General features: G+C 37.1%; 1 pseudogene; it reads left to right on the top strand.

Annotated features, from left to right (window-relative positions):
• LOC100614879 (histone-arginine methyltransferase CARM1-like) overlaps nucleotides 1-21,691 on the top strand; it is a 267,533-nt pseudogene that overhangs the window by 214,633 nt on the left and 31,209 nt on the right.

Consider the following 21,691-nt stretch of genomic DNA (forward strand, 5'->3'; position numbering starts at 1 on the left):
GGAATGTAATATTTTAGTTAGTGCATTTTTGCCCCCAGTAATATAGGCATTTTATTAATAAGATAAAAGGCAAGAATAGGTGTTGGATGGGCAACTAGTAGCAGCTGCCACACAAGGTATAAATTATTTTGGACTCTGGGTAAAGTGCAGAAAGGAGAACCTACGGTCAAGGAGAATTGCTGCCAGTGGCTTGACCAACAGTCTACGTCCACACTCCCGTTTCTGCTGGGAACTGATCACTAATAACCTGGCTCGCCTACCATAGGAAAAAAGAAGGAGTAATAGCTCATATCTATTGTGTGCTTACTATTTGACAAGCAATGCGTAATCATTTTGCTTGCATTATTTCATTAAAGCCTCAGGTCAAGCCATAAAGTAGGTACTAGCACTATTCCTATTTTACATATATGGGAACTGAGGCTCTGTGGTTAATTAACTTGACCAAGATTACTAGGAAGTGTGAAAGTAGAGACTTGAACTCAGGTTCTTTCGTCTTAGAAGCAAGTGCTCTACCACTGCACTGTGCTATACACACACACACACACACACACACACACAAAAGGGAAAAGGAAGAAAAAAAGAGTTATAAAGAGGTAACAGAATAAATCCCTGAACTAAAATGAAAAATTGTATATTAAAATGCTAAAAGTTAATTTTTTAAAGGTAAAATGATGACTTATACAAACATAAAATTAACGTGTGTCAAATATTTTAATTAACTGAGTGAACCAATAGGATGTCAAACATGTTCAAAAGGGAATTCAATGAAATGCAGATATATAGGCAATGAGGAATGCTGGGAAGAATTTTCAAATAGATACAAGACTGGTCTATTCATTGGGCAATAATCAATTGCATTCCACCAGGCACAATTTCTTTCCATTTCTAAGGATGAGAATGACTTTCTATTATCTGTTTTACATACAGAGTAAAGGAACCAAAAGATAAAAAATAACCTGGAAAGGTGTGCTAGAAAGGACACTCAGTAACTTTTTGTCTAGTTCAAAGTTTTTCATAATTTAAAAGTTTTTCTAGTGAACCTAGATTATCTTCTCCCCATTGCCTGATATACCAGTGTTTAGGGGGATGTAAAGAATATCTCAGAGATTCCTTTTTCCTACCTACCCTCCAATTTATCCACTACTAGATGTCCAGCAGAGAGAGAGGGAAGGTCAAAGAATGATCTTTTCTCTTTGAACTGTCCTAGTGTGTTGGTAATAACTTTCCAAACTAAGATGGAAAATTGGATTCCAGTGGCTGTCATGTCATCTTTCGTGAAGTAATTAGCAAATGTATGTTGGATGCCTTCAATGTGCCAGAGACTCTGCTAGATGGACAAAGTAGGCATGGTTCCTGCTGTCAGATACTTACAGTATACAGGGGAAAACTTACCTTCCAATAGAGGGCAAATATGCTGTCCAATATAACCTACAAATGTGCACTCCACCCAACCCTGTGAATTGCTTCTATGCACATTATGTATTTTTTAGGTCTTACATTATAACTTGTTCAAAACATCCTTTCCAAGCCTGGACAGCTTGTCTGCCTCCTTATTCTTCCCCAATTGTTGAGTAGTTTGTAGCATCATCAGAGGAAAAACACTATTGCATTAAAATTGCCAGTGTGGTTTTTTGCTGACAGCCAAACTATGGGTTTGGCAGCATTTCCCTCTTAAAATCTTCACATGACTTCCTTCTGTCACCTTTAGAGTTTCTGCAGTGATAAAGAGGCATCAACTTGCTCAGTACAGGGAAGCCTTCTGGACTCCTCAAATTCTGTCCTTAAATCGGCTCAAAGACAAACAGGGAAGGATGTTTCTGTCTTTGCCTCTCTTCCCCTCCCTTCCACTCTCTCATCTGTCATCCTCTGTCTGTGTGTTGTCCTCATTGCCCTGCCTACTAAGTCTCATTTGCAAAGGTTTTTTTGTTTTGTTTTGTTTTGTTTTGTTTTTTTACACTCAGATCTCAGGCTGCTTCCTCCAGGGATTCATTTACTCTTTCTTGGCAGCAGATTTCGGAGGGCCCTGCCTTCTGCACACTGATAATTAAGAACCAGTGGGCCAAGAGGCATCTTGCGCAGTGCTGAGCAATTCCCCTGAATTCCAGGCAGGAGGCAGGTGTACACTGAGGGAGAGAAAGGAAAGAGAGAGACAGCGACCACGACCACATCTATTTATTCCTTCGACCTTTCTCAGAAAGGAGCCAAGCCATAATGTTACTGTTGCCAGTTAATTGTCATGAGCTCAACTGATGTAAACACTGATGATAGTCACTTTCCTTCAAGTCTGCCACTGCCTATAGTATTTCCTTGTTTTGAACACTGACCTCTCTAGGACTCAGTTTCCTGATTTATAAAATGACAACATCGGAACAGGTAGTTAGGAAAGAGCTTCAGCTTAAGCATTCTGTTTAACTAAAATAAAGCTGTTGAGTTTTTTTGACAGTAAAGTTAATGTTGCTTTTTATAAATGTTCAAGCAGATGTTCAGAATTGCCTGTTAAGGAGTGGGATTTGAAAGGAGAGAATAAAAGGATTGGTTAGGTGTTCCGTTGTTTGGGGAGCTTCTCACTTTTTTCTTTTAAATGAAAGTAAACACCTGTACATGGGGAAGAGAATCAAACAACATAGGAAGGTCTAAAATTTAAAAATAAATCGTCCCCCACCTAGCCCACTCCTGCCTGTCCACATTCTCCAGTGTTAACCATTCTGAGCTTATGTCTTTTTAGTTCTTCCATTGATTAGTATGACTTTATGTCATAATGTATGTATTTCTGTTTTCTGAATTACCAACTTTGGATATATTGTTGACTCCCAAAAGAGAAACTTCCCTCTTCTGGTGTGACTCCCAATTTTGTTTGGTTATATTATTTCTAGGTTGTGAAGATATGGAATACATCACTGTCTTTGATGCTTTGTCTATAGATTGCTTCTGAAAATCTAAGCCCCTAAAAAGTCATATTAAATATAATGATTATATAAATACTCTTCACTATGGAATGAAGTTGATTCCTTGGACCCATAGAAAAGGAAATGGGATCCTTTGTCACTGAACTCTTGCCACTCCAAGAGGAATGTTCTAGAGCTGGGTGCGGTGGCTCATGCCTGTAATCCCAGCATTTTGGGAGGCTGAGGCAGGTGGGTCATCTGAGGTCAGGAGTTCGAGACTAGCCTGGCCAAAAAGATGAAACCCCATCTCTACTAAAAATATAAAAATTAGCTGGGTGTGGTGTTGCACGCCTGTTACCCAAGTACTCGGAGGCTGAGGCAGGAGAATCGCTTGAAACCAGGAGGCAGAGGCTGCAGTAAGCCGATATTGCGCCACTGCACTCCAGCCTGGGTGACAGAGTGGGACTCTCTCAAAAAAAAGAAAAAAAAAGTTCTATATATCAAAAACAGATAAAACTTTTCCCTGTCAGATTGCGTCCCTTCTTTCCCTTCATAGTCTGGTTGCCACTGTTTCTTTTATATTTCTCTTTTCCTTATATTTTTCCTTGTATGTTGTCATTTGTCTTATATGATTTTAAAATCTTTGAGGTTTTTCATGTGTGAAAATGTTTTATATTCCTTTATGATTTACAAGTTTTTGACTGGGTATAGAATTCAAGCCTCAAAATCGTTTTCCTTCAGAAGTTGCTTCATTATCTGCTAATATCCTGAGATGCTGATGAGATTTCTGGGATTAGTGTGATTTTAGTTCACCCAAAGCTTAGTGTAACTTTTTTTTAACCATGTAAGATTTAAGGACTTTTCTCTTTATCTCTAGGGTTGTCCAGTTTTGCCGTGATGTATTTAGATGTGGACTAAGGAAGTTTATCCTCTCTGCTTCATATTTAGTGGGCCCTTTCCATCTAAAGACGAGTATCTTTCTTGATTTCTGGGAATTGTTTAATATTATTTATTTATCTATTATGTACATGTCAACTTGACTGTTTCTTTTACGGTTTTGGTTGCTACATTCTCAGATTTTCTCAAATTTACCTTCTCTATTAGTGTCTTAGCCTTAAGCTTTGACAATTCACCAAATAAGAGTTTTGTTCACAGGACTGAAACTTTAGGTGGTGCTGTTTGATAGTTTTCTTCTCTCAGAGTCTGAAACTAGACTCTAAAGTTACCCCAAGCTCTACTCTGTTAACGTTTCTGGCTTCAGTATCCTAAGATCTCTTCTAAGGCATTTCATCAAAAAAACAGTGCCAAGAGCTTTAGCCAGGGGACAAAACCCAGTGATATCAGCCTCACATACTCCAAAGACCCAAGGTGAGGGAACTGGAACATGCCAGCCCCAATGATAGTCCTGGGGGTTTCTTCTGCTCCTGGAATTTGATGATTCAAAATTTCCATTTTACTCCCAAACTCCTTTACAGGGAATCTTTCTTAGCTCTGATATTTAGGAGTTCAGAATAATATGTACTGGTTTTTTCCATCAATCCAATTCAGTCTGCTTTCTGTCTTTCAGAGTTCCCTCAAAATTTCTCCTCTTATGCTAGCTTTTTAAATATACATGCATATTAAGGTTTTCTTCTGATTTATAACATTTCCTACATTGCTGGGCAATATAAGAAAAGAGAGGAGGTAGATACATTTGCTTAGACCTCTGCTTTTACTAATATTTTTTAAAGAAAAATAAATTTGCTATTTTCATAAAATAATCTTATTATAAAGAAAGTAAGCAATTCAGAAATTTAATAAAGAAGAAAAAATGTAAACCAACCATAATAATCATTATTAATATTGGTGAACAGCACTGCAGACATTTCTAATGCAAATATAGAGAAGAACAGATAGAGAGAAGTACTTGTAGGAAATTAAACAGAAGGAAAAAAACTGAGATAAAAGAAGAGAAATTGCTAAACTTTAAATAAATGCTTCTTCACCATAAAAGAAATCACTTTCTAAAGGATTCCTCTAAAGTTATGGAAAACATTAGGGAATTTGAATTATTTTTTCTACTTTATGATAAAAATGTTATTTTCTATGAAAGAGATGAAGTCATGAACACTCTCATATATTTCCCTTCCTCTTCTCCCTTTTGTTAGCTATATATCATTTTTATATTGTCAAAGTGTAAGGTAATTCCCATTGAAATATGACCAAATATAACAAAACTCCATGTAATTGTTTAGTATTTGTTCTATAATTTGATAGGTTAATTTATAACCATTAGTTTTTAAATTATAGCTTCTTTATTACTAATTTCTTTAGATTCATCTCTTATTTATGTAGATTTTTTTGCCACTTTGGTTCAGCATTTTTTAAAGGAGGTCTCATGTGTGCTACATGTCCTGAGTTCTTTCATGTTGACAATGTCCATTTATTATCTTTATAGGTGAATAACACCTTCTCTGGATTTAATCTTTTGGCCACACTTTTGTTTTTTCTAAATATTGTAAACGTTGTTTTATTGCCTTCACAGAAGAGGCTAATGACAGCCTGATTTTCTTTCAGTTTTTAGGTGATTTATTTTTCTGCCTGGGTGCTCAAGGAATTAATTCTTTATTCCTTAAACCCAAAATCTTTAGCAGAATATATTTTCATAATGCATAGGAACATTACTGTATGAAATGTTCTTATGGCCCTTATGTATTTTGTCTATCAGCAAATCGCTTTTTTATTTTAATAAAACTTTCTTTTAATATATCAAGTTATTTTTCTATTCTATTTTTCTGTCACTCTGAGACATTAACTTTATGCTACCTCATTTTAATCTACATTTTGTCTCTTAATTTCTTGTTACAGAAATCAGTTTGCTTTTTTAAAATCTGCACTCCTTATGATTATCTCAAACTTTTCTATTAACAGCATAGTTTAAAATTTTCAAGTATTCATACATACACAGAGGAAGTGAGTCTAAATATAAGAAACAAAGAGTAATAACTAAATGAACTCCCATATCTCTACAACCCAGCCTAAGAACTAGAATAATATTACTATATATTAAAATTCCTATATATGAATACCTCTCCTAGATTCCGTGCTCCTCTGTTTATTCCCCAAAGTTACTAACATCTTAAGTTTTATCTTTAGCATAAGAGTTTTAAAAAATTATACCCTAATTAATAGTTTACTTTTGAATACGTTTGACCATTTTTATAAAATAAATCACACTATATATTCTTCAGCAACCTGTCTTTCTTCTCCTTAAAATTCTGCTTGTGAAATTTATTTATATTAATACATGTGCCTTTAGTTATTTCTTTATCACTGTTAAATACTATTCATAGACAGGGTGTGTGGTTCACGCCTGTAATCCCAACACTTTGGGAGGCTGAGGTGAGAGGATTATTTGAGGCCAGGAGTTCAAGACTAGCCTGAGCAACATAACAAGACCCCATCTCTAATTTTCAAAAAATAAGTTAAAAATAATATTCATAGGATGGATACAGTATCATTTATGCATTCATTTCCCTATTAATGACTTCTAGTTTGTTTCAACACTTTATTATTATCAATATTATATATATTTTATTATATATTATCTAGTACACATGTTCAAATTTTTTCTAGAATGTATGCTTCTGAGGGGTGATATTTCCAAATTATAAGTACATCTTTAACTTGACAATAATGCCAAGTGATTTTCTAAAATAGTTACATATATTTGAATGTAATATATTCTCTACCTGGTTGATGGCTATTATTCTTTTATTATGTCACTTTGCTTCTTGATTTGTTTCCTTGAGTCAAATCTTCCTTTTAATCTGAGTTCTATTGCTTTATCATCTTTTCTTGAAATTTTTGTTTTATTTCATCTATATTCTTTGACTTACGTATTCCTTTGCACTTTCTCATTTGATTTGATCCTTGAAATAACACTGAAGAATCGGTACTATTATGATTCCCATTTTATAGGTAAAGAAATGGACTCCCAGGAAATTATGCATCTTGGCCACAGGCCGCAGCTAGTAAATGGAGGATCTAAACTAGCAACCGAGGCCTTCACCTCCAAAATGCTTGCTTTTTTTCATGCTTTGAGACAGACTATAATTAGGTGCTATATTGTGCAGTACAGCCTCTAAGACTAATTCAGCTTCTAAACTGAACAGGAATAAATAAACAACCATCTATAGTACATGTAAGTTATTGAAAACCCTTCTAAATGAGACAAGAACAGCAGCATACCAGGTGGAATTACTGCCCTGATCTCTCTTGGAACTTACCCTTGTACCTAAAAGGATGAATTCTGCTGCTGCCACCTGAAGTGTGTGTGTGTATGTGTACGTGTATGTGTATGCATACGTGTATGTGCATGTGTGTGTTTTAAGCAGCTGATACAAGTGACAGTACTATTGACATAGACTTTAGAAACCCAATTTAATCACAAGGAAACAGGATTAAAACAAGAATATGATGTGGGTTTGCTTGGGCCTCGATGATGTCTGAGAAGAGCCTTTATTTGGAATATCCCTCCATCCTGAGCTCTTAGAAAAAAAACCAGGTCACACAGGGTAAACGTGTGCAGCAATTAATGTGGTGGATGGTAGAACTTTGCCCTGTGTTAGGGGACTTTTCTAGCACTTGGAGGGGCATAGTGAAGTTCATTTATTCCTGGAAAGGATATCTCTCTTGAGTTACAGTTTTAGAAGAATGGCATATGAAATGACAGGCTACCCAAAGATAATCTATACTGAGAATGTTGTAAACGGAAGATGAGGGGAGACAGCAAGACTGACTCAAAGAACAGTCATGCATCTAGACTTAGCTGCCCTTCTGTATTAGATCTATTGCTGGTTGAGTTTATGTCTTATTTTCAAATATCTTTGTCAAGGAATTTAATCAAACCTAGGATAATCAAATAATTATTTTCATTGTTTCCTAAAGATTGATCTAAGGAGATGCATATATATCTGGTGGGGAAAAAATACCTGCAAAGTATTCAAATAAGTTTGGGTGTTTTTAATTTAACCAAGCCAAGAGTTTTCTTTTCTGTAGAATTTCTCAAAGCTATTAATATGCTAATGTACTCTGAATTTGTAAGAGGGATATATATTACAAAGAAGTTCTAAGTTATTTGATCATGAAGCCCTTGTATTCATGGACTCCTGGAACATATTTCAAGAAATTTTGCTTTCTTCTAATCATAAAATATTCAAACTAGAACATGCCTCAAAACAACTCCAGTTTTAAACCCTAATTTTACAAGAAGGGAAACTAAAATTTAGAGGCTTTAAGTGACTTCCCCAAGGTCACATAGCTCTTTGGTGATAAAGGTAGAACTAACATTTTTATCTTCAGATTCCTGATCTTGTGTGAAACTGATCAAAAATAGATTAAGTCACAAGATGCAGTGACCTGAAGGCAGGCCTGTTTGCTCCCTTCCAGGCATGTGATATGTCCTTCTTTGCCAGTGAGAATAATGAGACCTAAAATTATTTCCTGTGGACCCAAAATTGCACTTCTGACAGCTCATGAAATCCTCTCTCTGAAACCTTATTACATCTCTGCTCTCCCTAAAGATTCAAGAGTCTAGGGATGTCCTCTCTAAATTCTGCATATAAGGCCTACATCAGAGATATTCACCTGAATATCTTATTATGTTGTGCCCTCCAGCAACACTTAGAGAGCAACTCCCCTTCCAGCATCCTGTTCCAAGTTGACAAGTCTGTGGCAAGAGGCAATTTCTTATCCTGAGGTTATCTGGACAGCCTCAGACCCCATAAGCAGAATTTAGAGAGGGCTTGAAATTTAGAAAAGGGACCACCTTTCTGGTAAGCAGTGGGGCAGTGTATATCAAAAACCCTTACCAGCTTCATACCCTTTAACTTTGAAGGAAATAGCAGAAAGTGTATTTTCAGATTTAATTGCACTAGTATTTGTCAATGCACTATTTTAATAGAAATTTGAAATAACCTGAGTATCCAATAATAGGAGATACCAAACAAATCAATATACATCTATTAAATACTATATAGCCAATAAATGTATGTTATAGAACCACTCATGGAAAGATGTGTAGAACAGAGCTTCCCAACAACTTTGCTAGGTATGGAAATTTTGATGTCCTTTGCCCTCATGGCAGGTAGTCAGGGTCTAGTGTGGCCAGAGTCCGCCACTCAAATGTCTCAAAATGCAAGCAGGCTCTTCTTTCACCCAAGTGTACTGTAAAATTATTCGGTTTTAAAAATGTGTGCCATAATGTAAAAATGTTCAGGAAACTGATCTAAAACATATTGCTGGGAAAAAATTATAAAGTATTATTACATTGAGTTTTGAGATATACTCCAATGTCTGATTGAAAACATACCTTGCCTATATCTGGAATACTAGTAATTTTCATGTTTTTGTTTATTTGTTAATTTACATTTCTCTTTTTAAGTAAAAAGTTGTTTTTTTTTTTTTTGACAGAGTCTCACTCTGTCACCTAGGCTGGAGTGCAGTGGCAAGATCTCAGTTCACTACAACCTCCCTCCCCTGAGTTCAAGGGATCCTCCAACCTCAGCCTCCTGAGTAGCTGATTACAGGCGTGCTCCACCACGTCCGACTAACTTTTTCTGTATATTTAGTAGAATCGAGTTTCACCATGTTAGCCAGGCTAGTCTCAAACTCCTGACCTCAAGTGATCTGCCCACCTCAGCTTCCCAAAGTGCTGGGATTACAGGTGTAAGCCACCACACCTGGCCAAAAGTATTATTTAATAAGAATAATATAATAATAATTTTAATGCTTACATAGCTCTTAATATATTTTATTTGGTTTGATCCTCAAACCTATGAAGTAGTCACGGCCATCATTATTTTCATTATATAAATGTCATTTTTTAAGTCCGTATTTGAAGCTAGTAGGAACTGGACAAGTTGATGCTGGCAGAAGAAGGTAGAAACAAAATATATCTGAAAGGTAGAAATAAGAAAATATAATAACTAATTACCTGTGGGAACTAAGTACACCTCCAGGACATTGGGGATTGTGGTATTAATGACCAAAACAGAATCATGGATATGCAGTATTTTACAAAGGTTTTAAGGGCAAACTCAGGGAATGATTCATGTTCAAGAAGCGGCTGAGTTTTGCTGTTTACTTGTTATTTAGGAGGTGCAAAACTCACTGGTGAAAATGTCCAAGTTATTGTTGAAACTCAGCTGAGAGGACAAAACAAAAGATGCAATCTGGATAGTCATTCACAATGGAGCCACAGTCAGAGCTGTGCAGGAGAATTGATTCTCCTGGGAAGAGTGTAGAGAGAAAAGCAGGACACCAAAAGCTCGAACCTTTAGTCTTTGTCTCTGCAGAACTCCCAGGGCCTTGACTTCTATGTGTGGAATGATGATAGCATAGCATTCCAAGAGTCGTTGGCCATGGATGAATACTGACAATGGATGACATGTTCAAATAGTTTTCTTCGTTATTGCTCCGTAGATCAGAGATTACTTGATTTTAAAAAACAAAGTAAGAAAGACATTTTGTATGCTCACAGGGGATTTGTTGGTGAGCAGCACCCTAGAAGATAGGATTAATGTGAAAGGTATCCTAGCCATTTGAAGAAGTGATCAGAAATTAAGAAGGTGCCACTGAATTATAACAAGTGCATAGTACATTGCACTTAGGATGGGCAAAGGGATTAAGCTACAAAAATGCAAAATGGAAGGACTCTGACAGGCTGTAAATACAATGAGCAAAGATCTACAAGTCTCAGAGAGGAACAACTCTCTGAGTTGTTTATATATTTATGCTGGCAAATATGTTTACTAGAAAATATGTTTTCAGGCAGTAGAAAGACATAAATATAATAATTCAATCACCCTGTCATATTTGGCATTCAGAAGAAGTACATGAGAAACATAATAAATGTATTTCTCTTCAGGGTGCCTCTTTTAAAAGAGTTTAAATTTATTAAATAAAATATCAAGGACATCAAAAATTAATACATGACTGTAAAAATGTATTCCTAAAGAAAGGTCAGTAATCATGGTATTTATTTTTGACATCAAAAGACCAAGGAAAAATTTAATAAGGATCAAGATCATTGGCCTGCGTGCAGTGGCTCACACCTGTAATCCCAGCACTTTGGGAGGCTGAGGTGGCAGGATCACTCGAGCTCAGGAGGTTGAGGCTGCAGTGAGCCATGATCACACCACTGCACTCCAGTCTAGGCTACAAACTGAGACCCTATCTCAAAACCAAGCAAAATAAAAAAGATCATTAATCTGTGGAAGATTATTGTACAGAGTTGTTTGGCATCTCTATTGCAAGTAGAACAATGGGAAATAAACTGAAGCCATGAATTTTAAAAATCCCCCCAAATATATATTTATATGTATACACACACACACAAACCACACATACTGGCATAGATACACATATATGTGTATGTTTGTGTAAAGAGTCTAGAAGAGAATGCAGCAAAATATTAATAGTTATTATTTCTATGCAATAGGGTTGTAGGTGTTTTATATCTGTATCTTTTCCAAAATTATCTATATTAAACATGCAATTTCTGTGTAGTAAGACAAATAAGTTCTTTTTCTTTAGAACTGTTTCTAGAAACAAATGTTACTTCTTTCTCCTTCCTGTCACATTCTCAGCCCTTAATCGATAAAACTCATTTTTCATAAGATCCTGAATAACAACAGTTCTGGCACCCCATTTTATCTTTTTCAGATGCTAGTGAAAAACAATCACCTTTCAGACAAGATCATTGTTTTGCCAGGAAAAATTGAAGACGTCTCACTTCTTGAGGCTGTAGATATGATCATTTCCGAACCAATGGGATACATGCCGTTCAATGAACGGATGCTAGAGAGTTATCTTCGTTCCAAAAAATGGCTAAAATCAAATGGTAAGTTGGCCCATTCTTGGTTTAAAAAACAGTCTAACTTCTCTGTAAAATTTTGCCACTCTCTGTCCCCTACATCTGGTTCTGTACAGAAAGAAGGAGAGAGCATTTCTGTTATACTCAATTATTTGTTTTTCTCATCTCATTCTTCCATAACAAATTAACTCGTCTCCAATCGTAAGAACACAGGTATGCTGCGCAGTATTCAACATGGTGTAGAGAGCCAGGTCTGAGTTCTGTGTTTTTTGTCCTAGTTCAATCCCTTCATTCCTTAATTAACTTGGGCTAACACTTGACCGTTTGGCCTTGGTTTCCTCATCTGTATAATGACATTATTACACATAATCTCTAATGTCCTTTCAAGTGTTGGCCTTCTGTAATTGAGGAACTGTCTGGGGTCTGCTTGTTCTTTCTGGTATATTTTTTCCCTACTGTATTTCTCTCTCTGTCTATGATCACTACACATAGTCAAGATAATATTAAATCTAATATGCTTTTTGTGCTTTCCAAGTGACTGCATGTGCTAAGCAATTTGAATAAATTATTTTATAAAATCCTTATAAAGTCTGAATGATGAAGGTTTTCAATTTATTTGAGGGGTTATCCTTGAAGCTAATTTTGCAGCCTTCCCCAGGGACATTTGACAATGTCTGGAGACATTTTGGTTGTCACAATGGCAGCAGGGGCTGGGATCCTAGCATCTAGCGAATAGGGGCAAAGATGCTGTGAAGCATCCTTCGATGCACAAGGCAGTCCCTTACATCAAAGAATTATCTAGCCCAAAATGTCAATAGTATACGATTGAGATCTGGGTTAGCGGGGGACGTTGTTATCATCCCATTTTATAAAGAGAAAACTGAGACTCAATGAGGAAAATAACATGGCGAGAACAAACATGTAACAGTTGTCAGGCCAAGAATTTCAGCCTACATCCATCTGACACTGAAGCCTACACTCATAACTTGGGCACACACACTAGCTTTCCACTCTTCACCAGAGAAAGTTGGCACATTCCAACAGCGGGTGTTTTCAATTAAAGCATGGCGGATAACTTGCCAATTTTAAGTTGCATCTCATGAGAATTTCAGCTCCTTCCCCAGTTGTATTTACTTAAATTACCAATGTTGTAGCTCCGTACCTTGATATTCAATGAAAACGAAATAGTGAACAACCATGCAACTCATACATACCAACATGCATATAAGTGAAGTTTGAAGTTTATAATTTCCTACATGCTTCAAACTTCAGAAATAGGCACTAAAAGAAAACTCATGTATAAATAAATAAATAAGCTCAGGCAAAGTATACCTAACATCAAGACCTTCATTAGCAATCTTGCTGTAAAACAGCTCAGGATGCTCTTGGAAGCCTTGTGTGTATGCGATAAAATTGAACTGTGGGAGATGAAAGTGAAGGTACAAAGTGGCTTGGATTTCCTCCTCAATGCCCCCAGGAAGAATTTGTATGTTTTTTTCCTGGACATTTTCAGATGGTTAGGTGCTTCTGTATGATGAGATTTGTAATGTAGTTAATTAACGTGCATCACCTGAACCCCTCTTAAACTGAGTATTTAGATAATATCTAGGTATCTTTTCTCCCCGGATATTTGAAATGAATATGACATTTTATACTGGGCTATATATCTTTAGGCAAATAGAAATGAATACTGATTTTATTGGCTTTCTAGGCTGTGTATTCCTCAGGGAAGGGTGATTGATTTTTTTCTAATTATTTATATATTCCATCAAAATAAGACATAGTTGAAAACATCAATTAATAATAAAAAGGCTTATAATGAAAAATAGTAGCCTTCTGCCACACCTCTTTCTATCATCAGACTGCTCCCCAAAGGCAACTGCTTTCAACTCTATCTATTGTTTCTTCTATTATTTACCTACATATTCCTATCTAAGATGATTACATTGCTATTCTCGTCGCTCTCTGCTTGAGAATTTATTTTTCCTGAATAGCAGCTCCTTCCTTCCTGATGCACCTACCCCACCCCCATCCTCTCAATATATTTAGATAGGTCCTCAGTTCCTTTACCCCAACCCTTGGGGCCAGATATGTTTCAGAATTCAGAAGAAGGACTTTCGAAAGTTAATATCACATACCGTGCATTACTTAATTCTCCCCAGTTGGATCTGAGGCAACACTCTGTAATGAAACACATTATATTGCTGCAACAAAACATAAGAATATTGATACAAAGTGGAATAAATAAAGACTACAAATAAACTGTCCTGTCAGTTCAGGTCAGGTTTTGCCATGAAATGATGCTGCTGAAAACTTATAAAAATCTGTTGCTTTTCAGATCTCAGAATTTAGCATAAAGAAATATAGGCCTAGATCATTATTTGGTTAAATTAAGAATCAGCGTTTCCAGCGTTATGATGTAATGTAACTATTGTCGAATGCTGAGTCAGATGGTATAGTAGATGCTCTATGCTTATGTGTGTTTTCTCATATAGTCTTTTGTTTTTCCTGGAGTTAATTGTCTTGGTTTCTTTCATTAGCTTAGCTTTTATATATTCGTGGCTAAATGTTTCTACGCTCCAGTAGATCTGACAGATGCCAATCAATATGTGTTCCTCTGATGCTCCCCTCTATTCAGTAGTCCTCTGGCCTTCCCTAGCAACATGAACTGAGTGTTCTCCAGCCCCGTCGCATGACTGTCATACATTGACTTTCTATCACCATCCTTCTTTTGTCTTCCTCTTTGTTGGTTTATGACATCATTTCGGCAAAGGATATTCTCTATCAGCTTCTGCAGAAAAGGAGCTTGAGAAGTTACTTTTTATCGAGCCCTTGTATTATTTGGTCAAGAATATAACTTAAAAACAATTTTTACTCAGTATTTTTAAAGCTTGGTGTTTTGGTTTTTGTGTTTTGTTTCTGTCTGCAAATCTTGCTCTTGAGAAGTCCAATGCCATTCTGACTCCTGCTCCTTTAGAGTAACAAAGTTTTCCCCTCTAGATGCTTTTAGTATCTTCTCTTTATTTCTAGTGTTCTAATGAGAATCTTTTTTAAGTTCTTGTGCTGGAAATTCAGTGAACATGTTTAATCAGGAGTCTGATTTTCTTCTGCTCTCAGAATTTTCAAAATATTTTACATTTGATTTTCTCCCCTCCATTTTATCTGACATTCTTGGAATTCCTATTAGGTTGAGGCTTATAACATCATCCTCTAAATCTTCCCAAGTTTACACAAGCAGAGATACATATTACTTCTCTGAGGTTATTTAATATCCTTCTATCATCTCGAAATTGAAAAACCACCAAGCAATCATTATTGTTTTGATACCAATGCCTGAGATTTAGATGGGGACATATTAATGAGGTTATGATCATGCTTTGCCCCTGACCACTTCTGAAAATACCCCACATAAAATAATCTGTTTTAACAGATATGGAAAGCCACATAGTTTCAGGATGGGGCACTGACTATCAGTTGAGATTCCACTCCCTGGATTTTGCTCCGCTATTTGTTAGCTCTGTGATCGTGACCAAGTAACGTAAATTTCTCTGTTTTCTTGTTTATAAAATGCACATAATAATAGAACCCACTTTATCTTAGTATGAGAATTACATAAATTAATGCATGAGAAGCCCTTGGAAAAGTACATGACAGGGTTATCATAACTGAGAAATTTTAGCTATTATTGTTGTTTTTATGACAACATCTCTGGTGTCTTAAGTCAGCCTTATTTCTGAAATATAGTTAATAGTTCCTCTTTCTTTCATGTGCAATTTAATAAATGGCTATAAAAAGATTTTCCCTAAAATTGCAAGAGTAACAATGCTGATCATCAGGTCTGCCTACTCAGAAAGGCCCGACTTCAGGCATGGCAATCTAGGTGCTCATTTGCCCACTGAAGAATCTACCTTTCCTGTGGTGATTGTGAATGCCAAGAAATAAGCACAAATGTGTATTTCCCAGCATGAAGATTGGTGAGCATCCATAAAAACATAAATCCCAACAGCACCTAAGAAGACAGGTGGTCGATCTGATTCTACATGGACAAAGTCTGAGAATGAGAATGATAATGTGATGGAAGGATGGGATTGTGATTATTTTTAAAGCTAAATTATTGTTACAATAAATAAGAGATTAAATAAATAAATAAACATATCCGGAATTCATAGGACATACAGAAAGGAAAAAAAAAAGCCAGTAGCTGAGAAGGCAACTGCCAGGTTAAACGGCTTGCCTAAGTCTCTACAAGCTTTTATCATTGTATTGCTTTCTGACTTGCTTTGATATTCTTTTCTATAGCCCCTCTACTCTTCTGCCTAATTTTTTATACTTGCATTGAGACAAAATTATATTTTATGCTGTCATGTCATAACTGAAGCAAAAGAATGGAATTAGTCTCAGGTGGCAGGTGAGTATAGCCTTCAATCAGAAAGCAATAGAAGCTGACTTCCGGGTCTGTTGTGTTTTGCTCATTAGGAATGATGTTCCCGACATTCAGCGACATCCATTTGGCCCCTTTTTCTGATGAACAGCTCTATGTGGAACACTTCTCCAGAGCCAATTTTTGGCAATGTTGTTTTCTCCTCCCTTCCTTTCCCTTCAAAGTAAACCAGAGTTTTTAAAACTATTGCTAATTGGGGTCCTATGCCTCTTGTTTGGTGGGGAGTGGGGGGGCGATGGCAGTGAGGCACCTGTCCCGTACACTGTAGAATGTTTAGCAGCATTCCTGGTCTCTACCTGCTAGATATCAGGACCATCTTCCCCCCCAGAGTTACGACAACCACAAACGCCCTCCAGACATTGCCAAATGTCCCCTTGCAGGTCAAAATCACCCCCAGGTGAGACCACTACTCATAAATCAGAGACAGGTGAATCAAGGAGCCGTTCATGCAACATCAAACATCCGGAAAGCTATCCTGCTGCTAAAACAATATCCTCCCCTGCCTGCTGTTGCTCTCTTCCCATTTTTCACCATCCACTTCTTTGACTCAGGGCAATGGCTTCTGTTAGGACTTGACTTTGTCAGAGAAGATATCAATCAGTACACCTGATAAATGAGTTGATCAAACCCTCTTGGAGTTTTAATTGGCGGTTGGCTTTTACACCCACCTCACCCCTCTGAGATTGAATTTCTTTATGTGTAGAATGGGAACTGATACAAAAGCTCCTGCCAGTTTTAAACCACCATTGTTTCTGGGATTCCTTTCTGAGAACTGGTTTTTACAAGAAGAAGGAAGGAACGAGAATGGGAGGGAGAAAGAGAGCAGATCTCATCCTTGTTGGAATGTTACATGTGTGGGAGCACAGGCATGGCCTGCAGGGGGGTCAGGATCCTCAAATTTAAGGTTTGATTTTGGTCTGAGGTATACAGGGCCTTATAATACAAAGAGGTCCAAAGTTGATTTCTGGGTTTTTCTCTTTGTAATCCTAGAGAAGGGACAGCAAATAGGAGGTACTTTGGTTTCCTGGGCTACTAAACTCTTTGAGGAGTGGGGTCAAATGGCTGATTTTTCTTTCCATTTTTTTTGGCAAAGTAGGCTTTCCTAGCACAGATTCAGGGCATTTTGTGGTTTTGTTGAATCTGCAATTCTGAGATTCTAAGCCACAGGCTTTCCCGTGGGGGTGAATGGCTTCTTGGTGTATATATGTGTCAGTTGGGGCAGGGGGACGGTGGGGGAGCTTTTACCTTAATAATCATTGTTCTGTGAGATTATGCTGACCGTAAATGATTACATTTTAATTATGACCTCCTGAGGAAATGGAGAGATGAAAGGGTTACGAATTTTAAGTAGCAGAATAGACCAGACCAACAAACTAGAGGTTTGTCGTCCAGGCAGTCCCTGTGTGACCTTCCAACCATACCATCTGCTGCCATCTTACTAACTTGAGGATATTAATGATCACAGTGGTTTGGCTCAGATTTCCACCACGTACCAACATGCTGCTATTTATTGCATCTAAAAATGAAAAACAGAAACAAAAACGAAAACATAATCTTCTCTAGATGTTGCTTTCCCAGTCAGCCATGGCCAATTCTCTAAGCCCCTTTCAGCAAAATTCCTCAAAAGAGTTGTCTATACTCAGTGTCCAACTCCCACCTTCTGTTTCTCACTGGAGCCATTTCTCCAAAACCACTCTTTTCGAGGTCACCAGTGCCCTGACCTCCACATTGCTAATTCCAGTGATCAACTGTCACTTCTCAACTTATTGAACTTACCGGCATCATTTGAAACACTCTTTTTGCCCCATGATCTTTTGATTTTTCTCCTCCCTTGCTGGAACTTTGTCAACCAGCTATCCCTTCGTTGTTACTTGTCTCCATAAGACCCTGATGTTGGAGTGCCCCAAGACGCAGTGTTTGGACCTTTTCTCTGTGCAGGCTCACTTGGTGAGCTCACCCATTCTCATAACTACAAATACCATCCATAGACTAATGGTTCCCAAGTGTCCCTCTCCAGTGCAGATGTATCCTCCAAACTTTGTATTTTCCTAGCCAATTGCCTCCTGGATGTTTCCCCCCTTGCAGAAATTTACCGTGTGCAAAATTCAACTTCTGATCTCCCAATTTCTACCCAAAACCTACTGTACTCACAGTTTTTCTGTCTCAGTTGATAACAACTTTATCCTCTCCATCATTCAAGCCAAGAATTTTGAAGGCCCCTCTTTCTTTATCTCCTGAATCCAAACCATCAAGTAATGATATTGGTTCTATCTTCAAAATATATCCAGAATCACACCAATTTTTATTATATTCTCTGTTTCCTCTTTTTCTCACCACCATCATCTCTCATCTAGATTACTGCAATAGCTTCTCACCTGTCTCTTCTCAACAGAGCCAAAGCCTCGCAGGAGCTTCTCCATCGTCTGGCTCCTAGGTACTCTCTAGTCTCATTTCCTACTACCATGTTCATTTGGCTCCTGCTGCACAGGCCTGTGTGCTGATCCTCAGACACATCAGGCATGCTCCTAAGTTAGGGCCTTCGCATTTGCAGTTTTTTTTTTTTTTTTTTACTTTGAATACTTTTTTCTCAATGTTCACATGGTCAATTCCTTTAACCCCATGAAGTCTTTGTCAAATGCCACCTTCTCAGTGAGATCTACCCTGACCATCCTATTTTAAATTGTACCCATACCATGCCCAACCCTTCTTTTTCAATTCTGTGTTTTTCCTCGAACACTTACAGCATCCTAAAAGATATATAACCCCTTCCTATTATTATCTATGATCTGTATCCCTCTTGATAAAATGTAAGCACTGCAAGGTCAGCAGTGCTGTCAGTTTCCACTGATGTATCCCAAGCACCCAGAACAGTGCCTGCCACAGGGTAGGCTCTCAGTAAATGTTTCTGAATGAATAAAAACTTCAGTATGCCCAAACATGCATGAAAATAATTATTAAGATTGTAGGTGATATATTTCCGGTTTTTCTCTCCTTTCTTTACAAAAACAGAATCATAAGTACCATTTTATAGCTTGGTTTTGTTTTGTTTTGTTTTTTTACTTTCACAATACTTTGTTGACATGTTCTCATATCATTTACATACTTTTGGCTGAAGAGTATTTCTTTTGTTACTCATAATTTATTAACTCAAGTTTCAATGTTGAATATTAAATTATTTGAATTGCTATTTTAGTCCTATAGATTCTATAACAAACCACAGCAAGGTTTCAATATTCTGTAAGAATACAGAATCCTATAGAATTCTATATCCTAAATTCTACAAGACACAACACTAAAGTGAACCTCCTTTCATATAAATTTTGGTGTACATTCTGATTATTTCCGTATGATAAATTGCTAAAAGCAGAATTACTGGACCAAAAAATGTGAAGAAGCAACTTATAAAAAATTATTCTTATATATTGCCAAATTGCCCTCTAGAAAGTTTTACCAATTAACACTTCCACCAGTGGTATTTGGGAATGTCTGCTAACTCTTGCCCATACGGGATATGCTTTTTAAAATGCCAATTTGATTTGCAAAAAAAATGGTGGCCAGTTTATTTTTAATCTGTATTTCTTTGATAGCTGGTGCATTTGAACGATTATTTTTAGTCAACAAACATAAAAATATTTTTAAAAATATATAGTTATCAAAATTCACAGCCTTTGCTTTCCTTCTAATTCCTTTCCCTTTGTGAGGTTTCTGCATTAGATGACTGGCATTTGAGTATCTTGCTGCTTTGATCCAGGAAACAGGTGGTGAATGCTTGCATGATTTCTGTCAGAAGAAGCAAAGAAGTGGATATGTATGCTGGGGGCGGGGTGGGGAGTGGTGCAAAAAATAAGTTTGGGTGAGATCTCTCAGCTGAGAGATTAAGGAACAACTAACTGGCTAAACCAGATCATCAGATGCAATCAGTTTTCAGTCCTCACCTGATTTTCCTATTATTTGCCCTTGACACAGTTGACTCTCTTTGCTCCACTTTGCAAGCCTGAACCTGGTTTTTCTCCTACCTTTCTGGCTCCTACTTCTCAGTCTCCTTTGCTGATTCTTCCTCATGGCCCAAATCTTTAACATTGGAGTGACTCCAGGTTTCTTTCTTACATGTCTTCCCCTTTCTGTCAACACTCACTGTCTTACTTGATCTCATTCTGTCTCTTGGCTATAAATACCATCTTTCTGTCTACAACTCACATAGTTAGAACTCCAGCCCAGACCTCTGCCCAGAACCACAGACTTGGATGTCCAACTGGCTGTTGACAACTCCACTTGGATGTCTATTGGGCATCTCAAAATTAACATGCTTAAATGCAAGCTGCTGATCCTCACCATCTCCCCACTGCCCACCTTTGCAAAACAAAACACCCCTGTGTCTACTACAGTCTTGGCAGTAGCCTTCTAACTTAAATCCTCTTTTTAAACAACAACCACGCTCTTGATGAAACATAATTCAGATTATATTATTTCACTGTGTAAAGTCTTCTAGTGGCTTCCCTGTTTCTGCATAGTGAAAGCCAAAGTTCTCATAATGGTTGGGAAGACCGTACATGATCTAGTTCCTACCCTGCTACCCCTCTGACTCTGTCTCCTTCTACTTCCTCTCTCACTCTGTCTCCCCTCTGGCCTCAATGGCTGGCCTCCTTGCTTTCCCTGGAACAAATCAGGCATGCTCCTGCCTCTCTGACATTCGCTCTGCCCAAGACACAGACAATCCAGTGACTTTTCTCACCTCCTGCAGGTCTTTGTTCACATGCCACCGTCCCAGAGAAACCTTCTATTAATTACAAACTGCAGTCTCTTTCCTCCTGCAAGCCTGTACCACACTTCTCAATTCATTTTTCTTTATACCACGTATCACCATATACCATATTATATGTTTTTACTTATTTATTGTCTATCTCCCCCATGAGACTACAAGTTCCCTAAGTGTGGCTGCTTCATTTACTTCTGTAGCCCCATCATCCAACCTGGTTAACAGTAGTTGCTGCAGACATTTTTGATGATTAGAAGACAAATGCATTGATTTGTAAAAATTCTGTCTATATTAAGGACATTAAGACTGTCATATTTTCTTCAGAATTTCCAGCTTGCTTTGTGATTTTATTTGTGATAGTTTTGACCACAAAACAACTTAAACTTTTTATGTAGCTGGATCTACCAATAATTGTATTTTCTTGTTTCTTTATTTTCCTTTGTAATTTTTTAGCTCCCTGTCCCCCTCCCCCATGAATTGGGTATTAACTTCCTTTTTTAAAGTTTTTACTTTTCCATGTAACATTTTTAAAAATTTGCATTTAACTCTGAAATTCATCTTAGTACACAGTCTGCAATAACTATATAACTTTATCCTTTCCAAATAACCAATTATGAGGCTCTCTCTTAGTAGACCAAATTATTACATTCTGATGCTAGTAGCAGTCACCTATAAAAATAATAATTATCTTTTATATGATGATTCCTTGGACCCCATTAATTAAGGTGATGAGAATTATCTCCTGAGAGTAA

Source organism: Pan troglodytes, chromosome 11 (assembly GCF_028858775.2).
Source record: "Pan troglodytes isolate AG18354 chromosome 11, NHGRI_mPanTro3-v2.0_pri, whole genome shotgun sequence".
In the NCBI taxonomy this organism is placed as follows: domain Eukaryota; kingdom Metazoa; phylum Chordata; class Mammalia; order Primates; family Hominidae; genus Pan; species Pan troglodytes.